The sequence below is a fragment of the Pristiophorus japonicus genome, chromosome 10 (assembly GCF_044704955.1).
Source record: "Pristiophorus japonicus isolate sPriJap1 chromosome 10, sPriJap1.hap1, whole genome shotgun sequence".
In the NCBI taxonomy this organism is placed as follows: domain Eukaryota; kingdom Metazoa; phylum Chordata; class Chondrichthyes; family Pristiophoridae; genus Pristiophorus; species Pristiophorus japonicus.
In genome coordinates this window covers 28759249-28768800 of record NC_091986.1, presented here as the reverse complement: position 1 = coordinate 28768800, position 9552 = coordinate 28759249, and positions in this window count along the sequence as shown.

The window sequence follows — 9552 nt, the reverse complement described above, 5'->3', positions numbered from 1 at the left end:
TTAGGAAAAGGGAAGGTGCAACGAGACCTGGGTGTCATGGTACATCAGTCATTGAAGGTTAGCATGCAGGTACAGCAGGCGGTTAAGAAAGCAAATGGCATGTTGGCCTTCATAGCAAGGGGATTTGAATACAGGGGCAGGGAGGTGTTGCTACAGTTGTACAGGGCCTTGGTGAGGCCACACCTGGAGTATTGTGTACAGTTTTGGTCTCCTAACTTGAGGAAGGACATTCTTGCTATTGAGGGAGTGCAGCGAAGGTTCACCAGACTGATTCCCGGGATGGCGGGACTGACCTATCAAGAAAGATTGGATCAACTGGGCTTGTATTCACTGGAGTTCAGAAGAATGAGAGGGGACCTCATAGAAACGTTTAAAATTCTGACGGGTTTAGACAGGTTAGATGCAGAAAGAATGTTCCCAATGTTGGGGAAGTCCAGAACCAGGGGTCACAGTCTGAGGATAAGGGGTAAGCCATTTAGGACCGAGATGAGGAGAAACTTCTTCACCCAGAGAGTGGTGAACCTGTGGAATTCTCTACCACAGAAAGTAGTTGAGGCCAATTCACTAAATATATTCAAAAGGGAGTTAGATGAAGTCCTTACTACTCGGGGGATCAAGGGTTATGGCGAGAAAGCAGGAAGGGGGTACTGAAGTTTCATGTTCAGCCATGAACTCATTGAATGGTGGTGCAGGCTAGAAGGGCTGAATGGCCTGCTCCTGCACCTATTTTTCTATGTTTCTATGTTTCTATGTTTCATATAAAAGTCGAGGGAGACATGCACAGTGTTTTGGTTGCCTAAATGTGTTTACTGCAAACAGAAGCCACATTTAGACTTGTCTGGAATGTAGCCCTAGTAACCGTTTGAAGGGACAAGCCTTATTACTGGGAAGCAGGCCCTTCTGTAGATTCTATGAAGACTGACTGATTTCTTTGTTCTGAAGTTAGTCAATTGAAGTAAAGGTACTTGAATAGATTGGAGTCCAGCATCTATTATTAGGCTGTCAGACTAAATGCTAGCCTGTTGCCATTGTACTTTATGTTTGATAAAGATTTGTGAAACTCAGGACTCAACAAGTAGTATTCAGGCCTGACCGTCGGAGGACCCACCGAGTCTCTCTGGGGCTAGAGGGTTGATTGACAACTCCTTACTCATGCAGGGAAATGGATTTGTCTGTTTTCCAGCAGTTCTTACTGGGGCCATTGGGATAAAGATGAATACTTAAAGTCACTGATGATTAAATGAAATCTCATATAATTATAGGTAATGGTGCAGGTTCAGCAGTATTAGGAGAGCTAGTGAAGTGTCAAATCTTCTATTATATTTTTGCACATCCATAGAGATTCAAGTTAAAAGTTGTGTAGTGAAATTAAATTTGCTCTACTGGTTTGCAGCTACAGTCTAATTGTTATTTTTAATAAATTTGGAGTGTAGTTTATAGCCTAAATAACTGACTAATGCCTCATACCTGCAACCAATTCTTTTTGGCAAATATATATAAAACAGGCTTGTAAAAAGAACTTTTGAATCGCTGAGAGAAAAAACAAGATCAAAACAATAAGAGCAGGCCATCTGAATTCCATCATTCGAACACCCCTCAAAATGGAGAAACAAGCATAACATTTGATAAGTAGCACTTTAATATTTATTAAAATACTTTAAAATCACTGCTAAAATTTGTTTTAAATCTTACCAAGATCAAAAGCTGTTACTTCATTTGGAAGGCAGATTGAGCTTCATGCAGGTTGCAAGTATTTGGAGCAAACACTTCATCCAATGTCACCTCATGGGGACAATCTTTCTCATCATTGACAGATCACTTCTGTCATCTCAATTTCACCTTCCATAGAAAATAGAAGCAGTAGTAGGCCATTCGGCCCTTCGAGTCTGCACCACCATTCAATATGATCATGGCTGATCCTCTATCTCAACACCATATTCCCGCTTTTTTCCCATACCCCTTGATGTCTTTCGTTTCTAGAAATCTATCTATCTCCCTCTTAAATATATTCAGTGACTTGGTTTCCACAGCCTTCTGTGGTAGAGAATTCCACAGGTTCACCACCCTCAGTGAAAAAATGTCTTCTCATCTCGGTCCTAAATTTCCTACCCCGTATCCTGACACTGTGACCCCTTCTAGACTTCCCAGCGAGGGGAAACATCCTCCCCACATCCAGTCTATCCAACCCCGTCATAATTTTATATGTTTCAATGAGATTCCCTCTCATTCTTCTAATCTCTAGTGAATACAGGCCTAGTCGACCCAACCTCGCCTCATAAGAAAGTCCTGCCATCAGTCTGGTGAACTTTCACTGCATTCCCTCTATGGTAAGTATATAATTTCTTAGGTAAGGAGAACAAAACTGCACACACTACTCCAGGTGCGGTCTCACCAAGGCTCTGTATAACTGTAGTAAGACATCCTTGCTCCTGTACTCAAATCCTCTTGCAATGAAGGCCAACATACCATTTGCCTTCCTAACTGCTTGCTGCACCTGCATGTTTGCTTTCAATGACTGGTGTACAAGGACACCCAGGTCCCTCTGTACATCGACATTTCCCAAGCCATCACCATTTAAATAATACTTTGTCCTTATGTTTTTCCCACCAAAGTGGATAACTTCACATTTATCCACGTTATACTGCATCTGCCATGTGTTTGCCCACTCACTCAACCTATCTAAATCACCTTGCAGCGTCTTTGCATCCTCCTCACAACTCACAATCCCACCTAGTTTTGTGTCGCCAGCAAACTTGTAAATATTACATTTGGTTTCCTCATCCAAATCATTTATATATATATATATATATATTGTGAATAGCTGGGACCCAAGCACTGATCCCCGTGGTACCCCACTAGTCACTGCCTGCCACCCCAAAAAAGACCCGTTTATTCCTACTCTCTGCTTCTTGTCAATTAACCAATTTTCAATCCATGCCAGTACATTACCCTCAATCCTATGTGCTTTAATTTTTCACACTAACCTCTTATGTGGGACTTTATCAAAGATCTTCTGAAAATCCAAATACATGACATCCACTGGTTCTCCCTTATCTATTCTATCAGTTACATCCTCAAAAAACTCCAGTAGGTTTGTCAAACATGATTTTCCTTTCATAAATCCATGTTGACTTTGTTTAATCCCGTTGATATTATCTAAGCGTGCCGTTATCACATCCTTTATAATAGACTCCAACATTGTCCCTACTACTGATGCCAGGCTAACCGCTCTGTAGTTCCTCTTTTCTCTCTCCCTCCTTTTTTAAATAGTGGGGTTACATTTGCCACCCTACAATCTGCAGGAACTGTTCCATAATCTATAGATTTGGAAGATGACAACCAATGCATCTACTATTTCCATGGCTACCTCTTTAATACTCTGAGATGCAGATCATCAGGCCCTGGGAATTTATCTGCCTTCAGTCCCATTAGTTTCTCTAACACTATTTTCTTACTAATTATCATTTCCTTTAATTCCGCTTGCTCACTAGACCCTTGATTCCCTAGCATTTCTGAGACGTTATTTGTGTCCTTTTCAGTGAAGACAAAACTGAAGTATTTATTTAATTGTTCTGCCATTTCCTTGTTCCCCATTACAAATTCTCCCGTTTCTGTCTGTAAAGGATCTACACTTTTGCAGTTGTTTTTTATGTTCCTTGCAAGTTTACTCTCATATTCTATTTTTCCCCTCTTAATCAATCTCTTGCTCCTTTTTTTGCTGCATTCTGAACTGCTCCCAATCCTCAGGCTTGCTACTTTTTCTGGCAACTTTGTATAATTCCACTTTGGATCTAATACTATCCTTAATTTCTTTTGTTAGCCATGGTTGGGCCACTTTTCTTTTTGTGTTTTTATGCCAGAAAGGAATGTATAACTGTTGCAATTCATGCATTCGTTCCTTAAATGTTAGCCATTGCCTATCCACTGTCATGCCTTTTAATGAATCTTCCCAATCTATCATAGCCAATTCATTCCTCATACCTTTGTAGTTTCCTTTGTTTAGATTCAGGACCCTAGTTTCGGATTGGACTACGTCACTTTCCATCTTAATAAGAAATTCAATCATGTTATGGTCACTCTTCCCTAAAGGACCCCGCACAACAAGACTGTTAATTAACACTTTCTCATTACACAATACCCAGTCTAGGATAGCCTTTTCCCTAGTAGGCTCCTCAACATACTGGTCTAAAAAACCATCTTGTACACACTCCAGGAATTCATCTGCCATAATATTATTACTAATTTGGTTTGGCCAGTCTAAATGTAGATTAAATCCACCTACGATTACTGTAGTACCCTTGCTACATGCATCTCTAATTTCCTGTTTGATGCCGTCCCCTACACTACCACTATAGTTTGAAGGCCTATAGACAATTCCCACCAATGTTTTCTGCCCCTTGGTGTTCCTTAGCTTGGTGGTAGATTTGAGGGCCTGGCCTTCAAATACTCTTTTCCTCAGACGGCCTAAGGCTGCACTGGCGCACTGGAGGTGATGTTGAATCTCCGCATCAATGTCTGCCTTTGTTGATAAGAGGCTCCCGAGATATGGGAAATGGTCCATGTTGTCGAGGGCCGCGCCATGAGTCATCTGAGGAAAAGAGTCTTTGAAGACCAGGCCCTCAAATCTACCACCAAGCTCATGGTCTACAGGGCTGTAGTAATACCCGCCCTCCTGTATGGATCTGAGGCATGGACGATGTATAGAAGGCACCTCAAGTCGTTGGAGATATATCACCAACGATGTCTCCGCAAGATCCTGCAAATCCTCTGGGAGGACAGGAGCACCAACATCAGTGTCTTTGACCAGGCTAACATCCCCAGTATTGATGCACTGACCACACTCGATCAGCTTCGCTGGGCAGACCACATAGTTCGCATGCCAGATACGAGACTCCCTAAGCAAATGCTTTATGTGGAGCTCCTTCATGGTAAACGAGCCAAGGAGGACAGCGGAAACGTTATAAGGACACCCTTAAAGCCTCCCTGGTAAAGTGCAACATCACCACTGACACCTGGGAGACCCTGGCCGAAGACTGCCCGAGATGGAGAAAGTGCATCCGGGAGGGCGTTGAGCTCTTCGAGTCTCAACGCAAAGAGCGTGAAGAGGCCAAGCGCAGGCAACGGAGGGAGCGGCAAACCAGCCCCACCCACCCCTTCCCTCAATGAATGTCTGTCCCACCTGTGGTAGGGTCTGTGGCTCTCGTATTGGACTGTTCAGCCATCAAAGAACTCACTTTGGGAGTGGAAGCAAGTCTTCCTCGATTCCAAGGGACTGCTTATGATGATGATGATGATGCTCCTTAGCTCCACCCAGACTGATTCTACACCTTGATTTTCTGAGCCAATATCCTTTCTCACTATTGCTCTGATTTCATCCTTTACTAGCAATGCCACACCACCCCCTCTTCCTTTTTGCCTGTCCTTCCTAAATATCGAATATCCTTGGATATTCAGTTCCCAACCCTGGTCACGCTGCAACCATGTCTCCGTAATTGCAACTATATCGTATCCGTTTACATCTATTTGCGCCGATAATTCGTCTACCTTATTACAGATGCTTCGTGCATTCAGATACAATACTTTTAAATTTGTCTTTTTAACATTATTAGACATCTTAACATTATTTTGTATTATAGCCCTATTTGTCTTATTGCTATTTTTTCTTACCTGGACCCTATTTGCTAATGCACTCTTTTGTTTGTATGCTCTGTCCCTTCCTGACATAATCTGGTTATCCTTACCATAATCACTTTCCTGCATTGCTTTCTTTTCTTTTCTCTTTAGCATTCTAGATTGCTCTCTACTGCCGTCTCCCTTCCCCCCCTTATTTAGTTTAAAGCCCTAGCTACTTCCCTAGTTAGTCGGTTTGCTAGAACTCTAGTCCCAGCATAGTTCAGGTGTAGTCCGTCCCCATGGAACAGCTCTCTCTTTCCTGAGTATTGGTGCCAGTGCCCCACGAATCAAAACCCACTTCTGCCACACCAACCTCTGAGCCACGCATTCATCTCCCTGATTCTATTAACCTTATGCCAATTTGCTCGTGGCCCAGGTAATAATGCAGAGATTATTACCTTTGCGGTTGTGCTTTTCAATTTAGTCCCTAACTGTTCAAACTCTTTCAGCAGAACCTCTTTCTTAGTCCTACCTATGTCATTGGGACCTACATGTACCACGACGACTGGATCCTCCCCCTCCCACTCCAAGTTCTTCTCCAGCCCAGAGGAGATGTCCTTTACCCTGGCAATACAGCCTTCGAGACGCATGCTCTTGGCTGCAGAGAACCCTAACTATATTGTCCCCTACTACAACCACCTGCCTCTTTACTTCTCCCCCCCCACGTGAATGACTGTCTGCACCATGATCCCTTGGTCAGTCTGCTCATCCACCCCGCAGTCTGCACACTTGTCCTCAAGGGTTGCAAGAACCTCAAGTCTATTGGACAAGTGCAGGGACTGAGGCTCCTGCAATACTACCTCCTGGATCCCTTTACCTGCTTCACTCGTAGTCACACCCTCCTGTCCCTGAGCACGTGTTAAATCTAAAGTATTTAAATCTAGAGGGTGTGGCTGCCTCCTGGAGCAAAAGGTCCAGATAACTTTCTCCCTCCCTGATGTCTCGCAATATCTGCAGCTCAGACTCCAATTCCTCAACTCTGAGCCGAAGGTCGTTGAGCCGCAGATATAGTCGCCCTGGACCAAAACATATTGCAGCAGCAACACATCTCCTGTTTTCCCATTATATTATTGAATTAATTAGTTTTGCGTTAATCAAGTATTTACCCTATATAGTTTATTAAATTAGTTAAACAAATAAAGGTTAGTTTTTAGTATTTAGTTATATGCTCTATGTTAATTTAAAGAAAAACTTAGCCCACAATCACTACCAATCACTTACCTGCCTTATCTGCGATGTCACACAGTAGAGTTCTCCTCACCCGGAGCCGTGCGATCTCCTGGGAGAGGCAAAAAAACAGATAAAACCCCATCTATTACATTAGCATCGGTGCCCTTGAAACTTTCTCACCTTGGTCCTCTGAATCCACCATGATCAGCCCCAACACCAACACCAACCTACTCCACAATCAACTGATGCTGCACAGGGCATCAGCACATTGCTGCCCGGGAGGCCAGGGATGGCCTCACCATGGCTAGATTTACTTCACCCTGGCTGCCACATAATGTGCCAGGTTGGCACCACCCCACACCAACATCATAAAGCACCCCTACAATGCCCAAGCCATTCATTTCACACTCATCACCATTGCGGGGGTTACCGTTATGTCTCACCATTCACTGCACCTCACTAATCCACTTCCAAAGGTGCACACAAATCTGTTCAAGAACACAAAGTGTTGAAAATAAAGGTTTCATTGTTTGACAGCACATTAACAAAAACTTTACATCAACATTGGCGAAAACACCCAAGTGCTTACCATTGTGTGTTGTTATTTGATAGGATTGGACTAGGATGAGGGTGAGTGTGAGGAATAGCTAGTGAAATAAAGGTGCAGCAGTTATAATGGGTGACTTTAATATGCACATAGATTGGGCTAACCAAACTGGAAGCAATACGGTGGAGGAGGATTTTCTGGAGTGCATAAGGGATGGTTTTTTAGACCAATATGTCGAGGAACCAACTAGGGGGGAGGCCATCTTAGACTGGGTGTTGTGTAAGGAGAGAGGATTAATTAGCAATCTCGTTGTGCGAGGCCCCTTGGGGAAGAGCGACCATAATATGGTCGAATTCTGCATTGGGATGGAGAATGAAACAGTTAATTCAGAGACCATGGTCCAGAACTTAAAGAAGGCTAACTTTGAAGGTATGAGGCGTGAATTGGCTGGGATGGATTGGCGAATGATACTTAAGGGGTTGACTGTGGATGGGCAATGGCAGACATTTAGAGACCGCATGGATGAACTACAACAATTGTACATTCCTGTCTGGCATAAAAATAAAAAAGGGAAGGTGGCTCAACCGTGGCTATCAAGGGAAATCAGGGATAGTATTAAAGCCAAGGAAGTGGCATACAAATTGGCCAGAAATAGCAGCGAACCTGGGGACTGGGAGAAATTTAGAACTCAGCAGAGGAGGACAAAGGGTTTGATTAGGGCAGGGAAAATGGAGTATGAGAAGAAGCTTGCAGGGAACATTAAGACGGATTGCAAAAGTTTCTATAGATATGTAAAGAGAAAAAGGTTAGTAAAGACAAACGTAGGTCCGCTGCAGTCAGAATCAGGGGAAGTCATAACGGGGAACAAAGAAATGGCGGACCAATTGAACAAGTACTTTGGTTCGGTATTCACGAAGGAGGACACGAACAACCTTCCGGTTATAAAAGGGGTCGGGGGGTCTAGTCAGGAGGAGGAACTGAGGGAAATCCTTATTAGCCGGGAAATTGTGTTGGGGAAATTGATGGGATTGAAGGCCGATAAATCCCCAGGGCCTGATGGACTGCATCCCAGAGTACTTAAGGAGGTGGCCTTGGAAATAGTGGATGCGTTGACAGTCATTTTCCAACATTCCATTGACTCTGGATCAGTTCCTATGGAGTGGAGGGTAGCCAATGTAACCGCACTTTTTAAAAAAGGAGGGAGAGAGAAAACAGGGAATTATAGACCGGTCAGCCTGACATCGGTAGTGGGTAAAATGATGGAATCAATTATTAAGGATGTCATAGCAGTGCATTTGGAAAGAGGTGACATGATAGGTCCAAGTCAGCATGGATTTGTGAAAGGGAAATCATGCTTGACAAATCTTCTGGAATTTTTTGAGGATGTTTCCAGTAGAGTGGATAAGGGAGAACCAGTTGATGTGGTATATTTGGACTTTCAGAAGGCGTTCGACAAGGTCCCACATAAGAGATTGATGTGCAAAGTTAGAGCACATGGGATTGGGGGTAGTGTACTGACATGGATTGAGAACTGGTTGTCAGACAGGAAGCAAAGAGTAGGAGTAAATGGGTACTTTTCAGAATGGCAGGCAGTGACTAGTGGGGTACCGCAAGGTTCTGTGCTGGGGCCCCAGCTGTTTACACTGTACATTAATGATTTAGATGAGGGGATTAAATGTAGTATCTCCAAATTTGCGGATGACACTAAGTTGGGTGGCAGTGTGAGCTGCGAGGAGGATGCTGCGAGGCTGCAGAGCGACTTGGATAGGTTAGGTGAGTGGGCAAATGCATGGCAGATGAAGTATAATGTGGATAAATGTGAGGTTATCCACTTTGGTGGTAAAAACAGAGAGACAGACTATTATCTGAATGGTGACAGATTAGGAAAAGGGGAGGTGCAAAGAGACCTGGGTGTCATGGTACATCAGTCATTGAAGGTTGGCATGCAGGTACAGCAGGCGGTTAAGAAAGCAAATGGCATGTTGGCCTTCATAGCAAGGGGATTTGAGTACAGGGGCAGGGAGGTGTTGCTACAGTTGTACAGGGCCTTGGTGAGGCCACACCTGGAGTATTGTGTACAGTTTTGGTCTCCTAACCTGAGGAAGGACATTCTTGCTATTGAGGGAGTGCAGCGAAGGTTCACCAGACTGATTCCCGGGATG